The following is an 11,946-nucleotide window of genomic DNA, read 5'->3' as shown; positions in this document are numbered from 1 at the left end:
ATGACCTGAGCTGAAGTCAAGAGTTGGATGCTTAACTGACTGAGCCACCAAGGCACCCCCAACGTAAACATTTTTAATGGTATGCTTTACTTTTCTTATTCACAATAAGTCTTTCAAGTCTGGCATTCATATTCCACTTTTACAACACATCCCAATTCAGACTAGCCACATTTCAGGTGCTTACTAGCCTCTCGTGTCCAGTGGCTACTATATTGGGCAGTTTAAACTATTGTTCCCTTTCTCTTATATCACCTGTTCCCCATAACCTTTGCTGGAACCAAGAAAATAATTTCTCACTTTTCAGAGTTACAGTGGCATCAGTTGCTCTACGATTTCCCTATGCCTTTCCCCATTGTCATCTTTGTAGATTCTAATATCTATGATCTTTCTTTCTCTCTTTCAGTTGTCTTATGTCATGTCCACTTCACTCATCATCATCATCTCCATTCTTTGATCCTTATCATCCTCAAATCTCTTAACCTCCAAAGTTCCTCTTTCTGACCACAGTTCCTAGCATTCTGTTATTACCTATCACCACACCCTTGCTCCTAGTCATTCTGAACTGTAGGGGAGTAATTTTTACAGTTATTTTGGGCATGAGCATATGGACTACTTAATCAAGCTGCTGTGCCTACCCGATCTCAGAAAAGCTAATCCTTGATTCATTTGTGAAATATTTATTAATATTCATTTGTGAGCTCTTTGTCATGCACTTTTCTAGATATTGAATGTAAAGCTGTGGGCAAACAGTAAAGGTCCTTGCTTTCGTGGAGCTTCCATTCTACTGAAGAAATAGATGAAATAGAAGCCTGTGTCCTCTCTTTACATCTACTGCAAAAATGAAGACCATTTTCAGCAGTCAGACCGTCGACGTTCCAGAAAACGTCGACATCGCTCTGAAGGGACGCGTCATTGCTGTGAAGGGCCCCAGAGGAACTCTGTGGGCGGACTTTAGTTACATCATTGTAGAACTCAGTCTCCTTGGAAGGAAGAAGAAGAGGCTCCGAGGTGACAATGGGGGGAAACAGAGGAGAACTGGCTACTGTTCGCACTGTCTTGTAGTCACGTACTGAACACGATCAAGGACGTTACACTGGGCATCTGTTACGAGATGACGTCTGTGTATGCTCACTTCCCCATCAATGTTGTTATTCAGGAGAATGGTTCTCTTGTTGAAATCTGAAATTTCTTGGGTGAAAAATACAAAAATACATCCGCAGGGTTCGGATGAGGCCAGATGTTGCCTGTTCAGTATCTCAAGCCCGGAAAGATAAGTTAATTCTTGAAGGAAATGTATCGAACTCAGCTGCTTTGATTCAGCAAGCCACAACAGTTAAAAACAAGGATATCAGAAAATTTGGAGATGGTGTCTATGTTTCTGAAAAAGGAACAATTCAGTGGGCTGACGAATAAGATCTAAGTTGTCCAGCTACAGGAACAGCAAGATGCTGGAGGATTTTTCAGATTTATTTCTGGTATTTTTTTTTTTTTTTAAGATTTTATTCATTCATTCGACAGAGAGAGAGAGACAGCAGAGAGACAGGGAACACAAGCAGGGGGAGTGGGAGAGGAAGAAGCAGGCTCCCAGTGGATCAGGGAGCCTGATGTGGGGCTCGATCCCAGAACGCCAGGATCACGCCCTGAGCCGAAGGCAGACGCTTAACAACTGCGCCACCCAGGCGCCCCTATTTGTGGCACTTTAAAGATGCAATAAAAGCTGTAGTGATTTGAGGGGGAAAAAAGCCATTGTCATATATAATATGTTAGTTAATGATAAATGTCATGGAATAAGATACAGCAGAGAAGGGAGTGGCCGAGTGTGACGGGTGGGTGTTGAAATTATAAATCACATGGCCAGTGAGGATTAACAGAAACACGACATTTGTGCAGGAAAGCCTTGGAGAAAGTTAGCAGTAAGGCATGCAGGTATCTGGGAGTGGGGTGTTCCAGGTAGAGGAAACAGCAGGTGCAAAGGCCTTAAAGCCATCCGTAAGCCGTTGCTAATAAGAGAAGAATATAGATGAAAATCATTCAGAGGAAAAAGTGATCATTGGTTTCTCCAGATTGAGGAGCAGTAGAAAGTTGGAAAATGGCAGAAGCCACTGAGTCCAGCCCCTCTCATTCACTGATGGGAACACTGACACTCAGAACAGTTATGTGGCTTGCTCAAGATCACAGGGCTATTAAATGGCAGGTTTGACTCTGGACCCAGGTCCCCTGACACCAGGCCTGGCATTTTGTATTCATGCTGAATAAACATGGTGATCCCGGGGTTACCATAGTAGAACAATGTAATACAGTTGTGATGCTAACCACCCCAAGGAGATTCCCCAGGTTAAGGGCAGAATTCCTGACAAGGCTGCCCTCACTTCAGATGTCAGCTGCAAATTTGGGGGTCCCCAGGCCACTACAAATTCAGAGTATCTTCCAACTGCCTCAGGTTTGATAATTCACTAGAACAACCCACAGAAAACAGGAAAGCATGGTGCTTACAGTTACATTTTTATTATAAAGGATACAAATCAGAACTAGCCAAGTGAAAAGACATACAGGGCAAGGTCTGGAAGGGTCTTGGACACAGGACTTTCATGTGTTTTCCCTTTGGAATCTGGACACATTGCCCTCCAGACACATTAATGTGGCCACCTACCAGGAAGCTCATCAGAGCCTTGGCTCAAAGTCCCAACCCTCTAATCACATGGTTGGTCTTTCTAGCACCGCCAGCCCCCCCCCCCCCCCCTGCAGTCGTCCTGGGGCCCACTGGAGCTGCTTCATTAACATAAACTCTCCTGTGGTCTGAGGACCTACTGTGAAGAACAAAGACATTCCTGTCTCTCAATTCCGAATTTAGAAATTCAGTCCCAGCAACCTGGGACAGAGACCAGACACATTCTTTATTATACAACAGACAGAAATTCAAGAATAATTTGGCATATGAATCTTACCAAACTATAGCCTGCCCAGAGATAAGAAAGAAGCAGCTAACTGAGATGAGAACATCCCGACTCCGAGGGGGATAGCCACAATCAAAGCTGAAGTTCATCTCTTTGTTAGAGGGGCATAAAGTCATGGTAAATGAAAGCGTGTTTAGCTCATCTCTTTCGTCCAGGCCTCTTCTGGAAGCCAGGGCATTGAAGATGGATTTAAATTGCTCAGGATGAAGTTGATGTCACCCACTCCTTGGCTCGAGGGCTTTGGCAATTCCCCTTTCATTACCTCATAGGCGAAGGAAGAGCTTTGCTAATGAAGTTCTTTCTGGTGTCTCCTGGGCAGAGGGTAAATCTCATAACAAATATGTGTTCAGTTGCTTACTGTGTTTCCTCTATCAACTTCCATGATCCCTGTAGGATTTTTCAAGTTTAAACAAGCATTCATCTTGTGTTTAATATCTAGTTAGAACAAAAAACTACATAAACTTGTGTTGAAAAAGAAGAAACACATTATAAATTTTACACACTGAAAGCTACTAAGATGTTTTCCCTACTGTTCTTCTACACTGACAATAAAACTTTATTACAAATTACGAAAAGAAGAAGAAAAACATTAGATCGGGTGAAGAAACATTGTTTGGTGTAGGAGGAACTTGGTAATTTGTCACTTGCAATTTTTACTATAAAAATGTCTCGAAGTATGTCTTTTAAATACGTTCAAGCGTGTATCAGTGAACATGTTTTTTTGGTATCTGCCACTTGCAGGGCACTGTGTGAGGTGCTGGTCCCCAAACATGACCAGGACTCTATTGCCCCTTTCAGGTCTCCTGCTAGATGATTACGATACATTGTACATGGAGTTACTGTGGTTCTTTCTTCTGTATCGTGCAAGTGGAGAAGAGGAGAGCTGAAAGGCCCCCAGGGAGTAGAGATGCAAAGGTCAGAGAAAGTTTCCTGGAGGAGGTAGTGCCTGAACTAAGTATGAAAGGATGAATAAGAGCTTTGCCTGGCAGAGTGGCCGCTGCTAAGTGGTGTGGAAAGCAAGAGCAAAGACCTGGAGGTGAGACGGAGCTGCAATAGAGAAACAAGAACAATTCTGTGAAATAGAGAGTGAGCTGTGCGAAATGACCTGGAAAGGTGAGAAGTGATCACATCGTATGCCACAGTAAGCAGATCTTGAAGATCTTTTTAGACGAGGAGCCCTAGGACAAGAAAGCACCATTCAGAACAAAGTGGTCTTATGCAAGAAGGCAAGCTCAACGAGGATGTGTTCGTTCACTTTGGGACAAGGAGTAATGCCACTGAGAAAGGCTGGTGGGGTTAGGAATGGAGAAAGAAGACATCCGTTGAAGGCACCAAGGTCTGCAAAGGAGCAAACTGCCATAAGGAGGAAAAAAAAAAGTCCAAGGAATATTATATGACTCTGCTAAGGTTTAGGTCTGGGCTATTGTTGAATACTGTGCAGAATAGAAGTTGCTTAGTGACACGTTTAGATCCCTGACACTATTCAAATATTTCCAGCTTTAAGAAGGGAAGCCGATTTCACTTCAATGAATGTACACTGCCACACTGTATATGAGATATCCATCCACTGAAATGTGCAATCTAAGAGGTCAGAGATGTCACTTTCTTCATTTCATCGCATTATGGTGTCCTCAGAGCCTATGACGGTGGCTGGTACATAGTAGGGCCCCAATTAATTTTTGTTGAATGAACCGAATATGCAGAGACTAAGATGTATACTCTGATGAAACAGCATAGAGGAAGAAGTAAATAACAGAAATTATTTGTTTAATATGATAAGTGAATTTTAAAATCAACAAAATGCTAAGCAGAGCTAAGCTATCCTAAGACTAGAGTTATGTTTGGGGAAAATGTCAGCAGTCATTTCCATATAACATAAGACAGAATTTATTTTTAGTTTAATTACACACAGTGATCTCATCTTTTGCTGTAGATCTCTCTGGAGAATTCACATGTTGATGATCCCGAACCCTTGGACGGCTCCTCTGGGAAGAGCTACTATCTCGGTCATGCTTTTAGATTGGCAAAGTGGTACCCACCTCCGTTTGTATCGACTACCCAAGAGAAGGGTTAGGTCGGATCACCAAAAGTTAATTTGCTTTGGAAACTTACGCTCAGCCAGCAAGTCCAGTGTCCAGAAGGAAAATTCGACTAAAGGCTAAAAGATGCCACATGTAGGAGGAAGGATTATTAATAAAAATGAAAGTCGCTGCCTTTTAGAATATCACCCCTTGCAAGGCTCACTGCCCCTAAACCACATGGATAATCTATGAGTCTTTCTGTCCTTCTGAGTTTTGCCCCTTGAGTTAATGTCTTGGATATTATTTCTTTAGTATATATAATCTTTATTCTTCTGTTCAATTGACTAAGAGATCTAATTGAATGTCCAACTAAGGGACCTATTTGCTTAAGTCTCAGAACCTGCTATATAGGGGTCCTCAATAAATACTTGCTTGAGTATCCCTCCCCCCACTTTTTATTTATTTATTTTTTTAAGAGAGGGAGGGAGAAAGGGAGAGAGGGATAGAGAGAGAAATGGTTGTGGGGGGAGAGGGAGAGAGAGAATGTTAAGCAGGCTCCGTGCCCAGAGCAGAGCCTGATGTGGGGCTCCATCTCACAACCCTGAGATCATGACCTGAGACAAAATCAAGAGTCCGACACTTAATGGACTGAGCCACCCAGGTGTCTCTGAGTGTATCCCTTTAAAAGTTAAAATATTTAAGCAGTTGCTGGATGATTCTGATGATTCATTTCCAGGGTGGGAATTAATTCTTAGAGTGGAAGAGTTTCCAATTTGGTACCTTTCTCAAATGACTAATGAAGTAAAAACAATTAAGTACCAGTAGATGCTTAGAATGATGGGGTGAATGTCTGCTAGTTTGTGCTTTTTTTGCTCCTGGGTGGATAGAATCCTCATGAGGCTCTCTTTGGGGTTGTAGATTTTAACTGAGACACACAATACTCCTAGTTCTTGGCTTCCACTTTACCAAATTTGCTTATGGCTAAGAGCCTTTATGTTTTCACCTAGTCTTGCTGGGTTGTAGTTCAAAAGAATAGCTTTTTGATGCTTCCAGAGTGTAAGATATGAAAGGAAATATTAAATGACTTTTCCTTACTTATAAGAATACATATATTTTCTTCTCCAGTAATCTTCATGTTCAATGGGTATGATAATGTCTAGCTAGCAAACCGTACAAATTCACTGCTTTATTTAGTTGTAAGAAACCTTCAGAATTTGGCATATAATCTATAGTTGATATTGGGGTCATGTAACAATGTAACAAAATACTAAAAAGAGAAGTCCGAAAATTCCATGATGATTTGGCAGAATTAAGGAAGAAATTTAAGGATACAGTGTTAGACAACTCATGGAGCCTTTCTTCACTGGTATTTTATCTCATATTCTCCTGTTTCTCATTTCTGGGATTGAATTCTCTCCTCATTCCTCTTGTGCCCCTTTATTTTAAAAAGGATGTGCATAATGGCTATGCTCATAGTTTTCTAACCCCGAGATAGTCTTCCCAAGTTCAAAAAAGGAAATTATGACAATTACTTTTACTTACAGATTTAAATAGAGCTTGCAGATTTTAACATCTCTCCTAAAATATTAAAATCGATGACTATTCCCTATTTCTCCCCTGGATTTCACTGTCAATCTTCCTCCACAATAAGCCCTGGTTTTCGTCATCATTCTGCTCATTGATTCATCACCTGCCAGAGTGATATTCTTTGTTATCCTTCTGAAAATTTCAAGGACATCAGGAAACTCCTAATCATGCAATATTCATTCTTTTTTCTTGATGAAATCATTGACGTTGATGGTCACCCCCTGCAGTATTTCACCGTTCCCTCCTCCTCAAGTCATCTCTGTGACGTGACATAGTTATTGTTTAGCACTTGGACTGCTCCTTCTTTCTCTCTCTTACTCCAGTCCTTTAATTTAGCAACTTTTAAGGGTTCCTGACCCCTTGCTTTGTCCTTTTGTTCTATTTCCGGTTAAGAGACTTTAATTCCGGGGGCGCCTGGGTGGCGCAGTCGTTGGGCGTCTGCCTTCGGCTCAGGGCGTGATCCCAGCATTCTGGGATCGAGCCCCACATCAGGCTCCTCCTCTGGAAGCCTGCTTCTTCCTCAAAAAAAAAAAAAGAGAGAGACTTTAATTCTGTTCCCTCCACTTTCAATGTCCATTTGAAGGCAATGAATTCAGGAAGCAACAGGGCAGAACATAGTGTAGGGGGGTGGGGGAGGAATGCATTGCAGTTTAGGAGACCTTTTACCCTGTGCGTGCTGGTGGATGTGGTTTTTCCTCTACTTCTAAACTCTATCATTTGACAGAACTGGGAGAAGATTCCACCTAGGTCCACTAGGGCTACTCTGAATTAGCCAAGACTTTTAGAGCCAGAATAGATCTGGCACATTCCTCTTCCCTTTGCTTTACACTTGAGATTAGACCTGCTCTCTGGCAGACAGTGAGAAGTGCCAAGAGCTCTCTGAGTTACCTATTTGGTCAATACAGTATCTGGATAGAACTCCCCTCCTTCTAGGCTGAAAGCATAGGGACCCCTAAGTTCATAGCCCACAACGTAGCAGTGCAGATTAAAGGAAAGAAGTATCAAGCTGATCAGAGAATATAATTTATTATAGGAATCAGTATACTATTTTGAATAGCTTAGGCATCCTACATTGACTACAAGGAGGCAGAAACTCAATGAAAGGCCTAAAGCTCAGAGGACATAATGCTTTGAGGTGAAAAAGAGAACCTGGATGACATGAGCAAAAGATGACAAGGAGAAAAAACGAATGATATGGCAGAATTAAAATTTGCATTGGAGTGTTTAAGGAATAGAATTGACATAAGGGAAAACATAGCCAGTCACAAGCAGGGTACCTTTACAATTGTCTTCTAGAGCACAGAGAAAAAGTGCACTGAGATGAGAAAGGCAGGTGACTGAAGGCAAGGACTGGGTTCGGAGGTCCACCCTATGCTAGGATCTGGGAATACTAATGTGAATAAAACAGGTTTCCTCTCCTCAGTGTCCTCACAAGCAAGTCGGGTAAGTAGACCTAGGGGGGGCTTCCTGAAAAATGTACAGTTTGAGTTGTTCTTAGAATGGGTAGTACTTGAGCAGGCAGATGTGAGGGAGGAAAGGGATCTAGGAGAGTGGCAGCTTGGGCAGAGCTAGAGAGGTGGGAGAGTGCAGGGTATTCATTTATTATTAAACAATATCTTTCAAACATCATGAACCCCCAATTGTGGTAGCGAGCAATGACCGAGACAGAAAAGGTCTGTTCTTCTGTGGAGTTTATATTCAAGAGGGAGGAAATGAAACAATGTTCAAGGGAACAAATATATAAATAAGATCATTTCATCTTGTGATATAGCCTATGAAGGAACCAAATGAGATGGTAAGGTAGAGCTTAACTGGTGGTGGGAGAACCAGTTTAGGTAGGGTGGCTAGGGAAAGCCTCTTCTCTGGAATGGTAACATTGGAGCTGAGACAGGAATGCTGGGATGAAACCAACCATACAGAGAGTTGGAAGAGCCTTCTAGAGGAAAGACATAGCAAATGCAAAGGCACTGAGGCTAGGCATGTTCAGGAAATGACCCACAGCCTCATGAATTTGATTAGAGCTGTAGCTCTAATTAAACTTGAAATTCGGGTTGTTCTTATTTTCATTCAAGGATTGGCAGAAGCATTTGGAAAGAGTACTGGTCTTGAGAGTTAGAATGACTTTGATTCTGTTCTCAGCTCTGCCAATAGCTATCTTCAGAACTTTGGGCAAGTTATTTAACCTGTCTTGGCCTCAGTTCTCTGATCTGTGATAGGAGGGTAATGGTCAGTGGCAGTATGCTTGCATTTGGGTAAACATACCATCTACCCCTGGAGATACACAGTGGTGTGTCGGTAAGGTCAACCCAAAGCCACAGTATAGACACTGGGCAACTTTCTGGGCTATTAATTTCACAAGGGTTTGGTGGAAATTATATATAAATGATATTATGGGCTAGAACACAAAATTTCCTTGTATTTTTCAGATTAAAAAGTCAAATGTCAAGGGTACTTCATGCTTTTCATAGGCCACTTTATTTCTATACTCATGATAACGCTTCCATCATGAATTTCAGTGGAAAGGTTTGAGAAACATGAATCTAGACACTGAAGTTTTTCAGCTACAATTCTGTGATCCACTATCCTTTTAAAAGTTCTTCATTCTTGGGTTATTTATTGTTAACCTCTTTTCCTCTATGACTGAATGAGTAACCCAATGTAGATTGTTTCCTATTGCTTTTAAGGGAACTCCTTTCAATTCAGAGAAAGAACTTTATTTTTTTTAATTATTTTTTTATTTTAAAAAATCTTTTATTTAGTTGTTTACAGAGAGAGAGACAGCCAGCGAGAGAGGGAACACAAGCGGGGGGAGTGGGAGAGGAAGAAGCAGGCTCCCAGCAGAGCACAGGGCCCAATGCGGGGCTCCATCCCAGGACCCTGGGATCACACCCTGAGCTGAAGGCAGACGCTTAACGAGTACACCACCCAGGTGGCTGGAGGGTATTAAATATCACGTTTGTAGGGAGGGAAAAGCACCTTATAAATTATTTGTTGTAAATATTGTTTTTGCTTCACAACTATTTCACAGATGCCTCACTTCCCAACTGGGTCTCAGAAGAAATATGCTGTCCTTATGATCAGAATTTATATTTGAAAATAGAACGTATTCAGAAGCATGTTTTCTTCTCTCCTGGTTTGGGGTTCAACCAATAGCTTCCAGAGGATCGTATCAGATTATATTTAATTCTAAGTAACAGATAACCCCGCTTAAGCTGGCAGAAGCAGTAAGCAGAGATATTATCACACATAACCAGCAGCCAGAAGCTGGGTAGCCCCCATTCCCATTTTTCTAGGATCTCAGCTCTGCTCTCTTCCATGTGTCCACCTTTTTTCTCAAGCTGGCTTCTACCACGGTCACAAGATAATCACCAATTCTGGCAGCTGTTGTCCCTAATCGTAGTGAAAGAAAGGGCATGTTCTCTAGCCGTGGTCTGAAAATTCTTTCCTCTAGTCTGATTGGTTAACTTCGGTCATGTGCTCACCCCTGAGCCATCAATACGAAGCCTAATGACGTGAGCATGGGAATTGTAGGCTGCCTGGACTCAGCCTTGGATCTGGGGGTAGGATCTATTTCCCTTGAGAACTGTGGCTGCCCTGAGAGGGGAAAACCCTGACCTAAGTCATGGCTCCATTAGGAAAGAGGAAGGAGGAGGTTAGATAGTGGGTGACGATCACTCCTATAAGTAGGAGTCTATAGAAATGACTAAAGATCTTTTAGTAGGGAGTTCTATTTCTTCTTTACTGGTGGCAGCCAAATTTTAAGGAGCATCAGTTTCCTTCTTGTGAACAGAAAAAGAGAGGGACTGAAATGTTTCATTTAGAAAATATTTACTGGGTTCAGGGGCGCCTGGGTGGCACAGCGGTTAAGCGTCTGCCTTCGGCTCAGGGCGTGATCCCGGCGTTATGGGATCGAGCCCCGCTTCGGGCTCTTCTGCTATGAGCCTGCTTCTTCCTCTCCCACTCCCCCTGTTTGTGTTCCCTCTCTCGCTGGCTGTCTCTATAGAAAATATTTACTGGGTTCATACTGTGTTTCAAGAACTGAAATCCATGAGGTAACCACATAAACGCTTAATGATAGTGACAGGAATGGCCAAGAGCACAGGGACATGGCTTATTGATCTTACTCGCCTTTAATCAGTATCTGCTCAGTGTTAAGCTCTCCCGGGGTGGGAACTTTCCTACTGCTTTGCTCCCCGTGTATCTCCAGCCCCTAACATATTGCTTGACACACGCTGAGCATGCCACGCATAGTTATTGAAATAATGTTTATCGGAGCCAAAATCATTAATGATTTCTGAAAGGATAGTTGAATAATAGAGCATGTACAACAGAAGCTCAGTCACACGCTTGAATGGGTGGAAGGTTCTGTAAGGTAAGAAGTCTGAGGAGGTAAATTGATACTTTCTCACTTGGAGGGTGTTAGCGTGTAACGAAGGACTTCGGATGCCGGGAAAGCTCTGAGACCTGGGCATATCGGAACAAGTTGGGTGATGTCTGTGTGGAAGGAAGCTTTTTACTTGACAGGACTATGTGGCACAGCACCTCACGCATAGTACATATTCAATAAATAATGAAAGAACGGTGAGCTTTCTAATCAGACTTGGGAAAATATTATGATTAGATTAAATCGTTCGTATGCAACTGTGCCTTCCTGCATTTATTTTTTTCTTTGCTTTTAGTGGTGTGATTTGTGGTCATATTAGCTTTGTTATTTTAATGGAGTGCTATATTTCTAATGGGAAAATGGAGCTTAGTGCCATGTGCTTTGACTCACGGGTCCACATCCAACAAAAGTCTGACTATTTGGAGCACAGGCGCGTAGATTTTGCACCTAACCAGCCTGCCTTCTTAGTGTCTGACAGCAAATAACCTCCAGGCCTACCAACCAAGGACGCACATTGAAGCCTAAAATTGTAAAGAAGAGTTTGATGACATATTTGGAAAGGACTGGAAAGACCATCTAATCCAGCTGTCCCATTTTGTAGGTGGAAAACCTGAGCTCAGCCAAGCAGGGTGATGGCCTGCTATTTCAGTGCCGGGTCCGTGGTAGAGGCAGAAATCGAACTCGGGCTTTTCAGCTGAACTGCACTGGTGTGACCGCGGGAGGAGCTAAGGGATAATTGAGAGCAGCAGGCTTATTTTAAAAGTTTGATTTTCAGCAGTAGCTGGCTTCCAGCGATGGGGGCCTTGCAAGTCCTGAATAGACCTTTCTTTTGCTAATGGGCCATTTGGAAGAGGAGAAAAAAATTACAGTAGCAGTCTCCTTAGGTGGTGGGGAACATTATTACATGTAAAAGACTGCAGTTATTATCAGAGGAACTGGTAACATTGACTGTAAAACACTGAGAAATTTCAACAAAAACTCCTCAGTGACTCTTTCTGAA

The 11,946-nt window shown here is 42.4% G+C and overlaps 1 pseudogene; it reads left to right on the top strand.

The window, feature by feature from the left end:
• The first annotated feature begins 839 nt into the window (after positions 1-839).
• On the top strand, positions 840-1,476 carry LOC103656852 (annotated as a pseudogene).
• The last annotated feature ends 10,470 nt before the right edge of the window (positions 1,477-11,946 follow it).

This window comes from Ursus maritimus, unplaced genomic scaffold (genome assembly GCF_017311325.1).
Source record: "Ursus maritimus isolate PB19 unplaced genomic scaffold, ASM1731132v1 scaffold_21, whole genome shotgun sequence".
NCBI lineage: Eukaryota > Metazoa > Chordata > Mammalia > Carnivora > Ursidae > Ursus > Ursus maritimus.
Note: the sequence above shows the minus strand (reverse complement) of the source record. Positions and strands in the feature narration are given on the sequence as shown.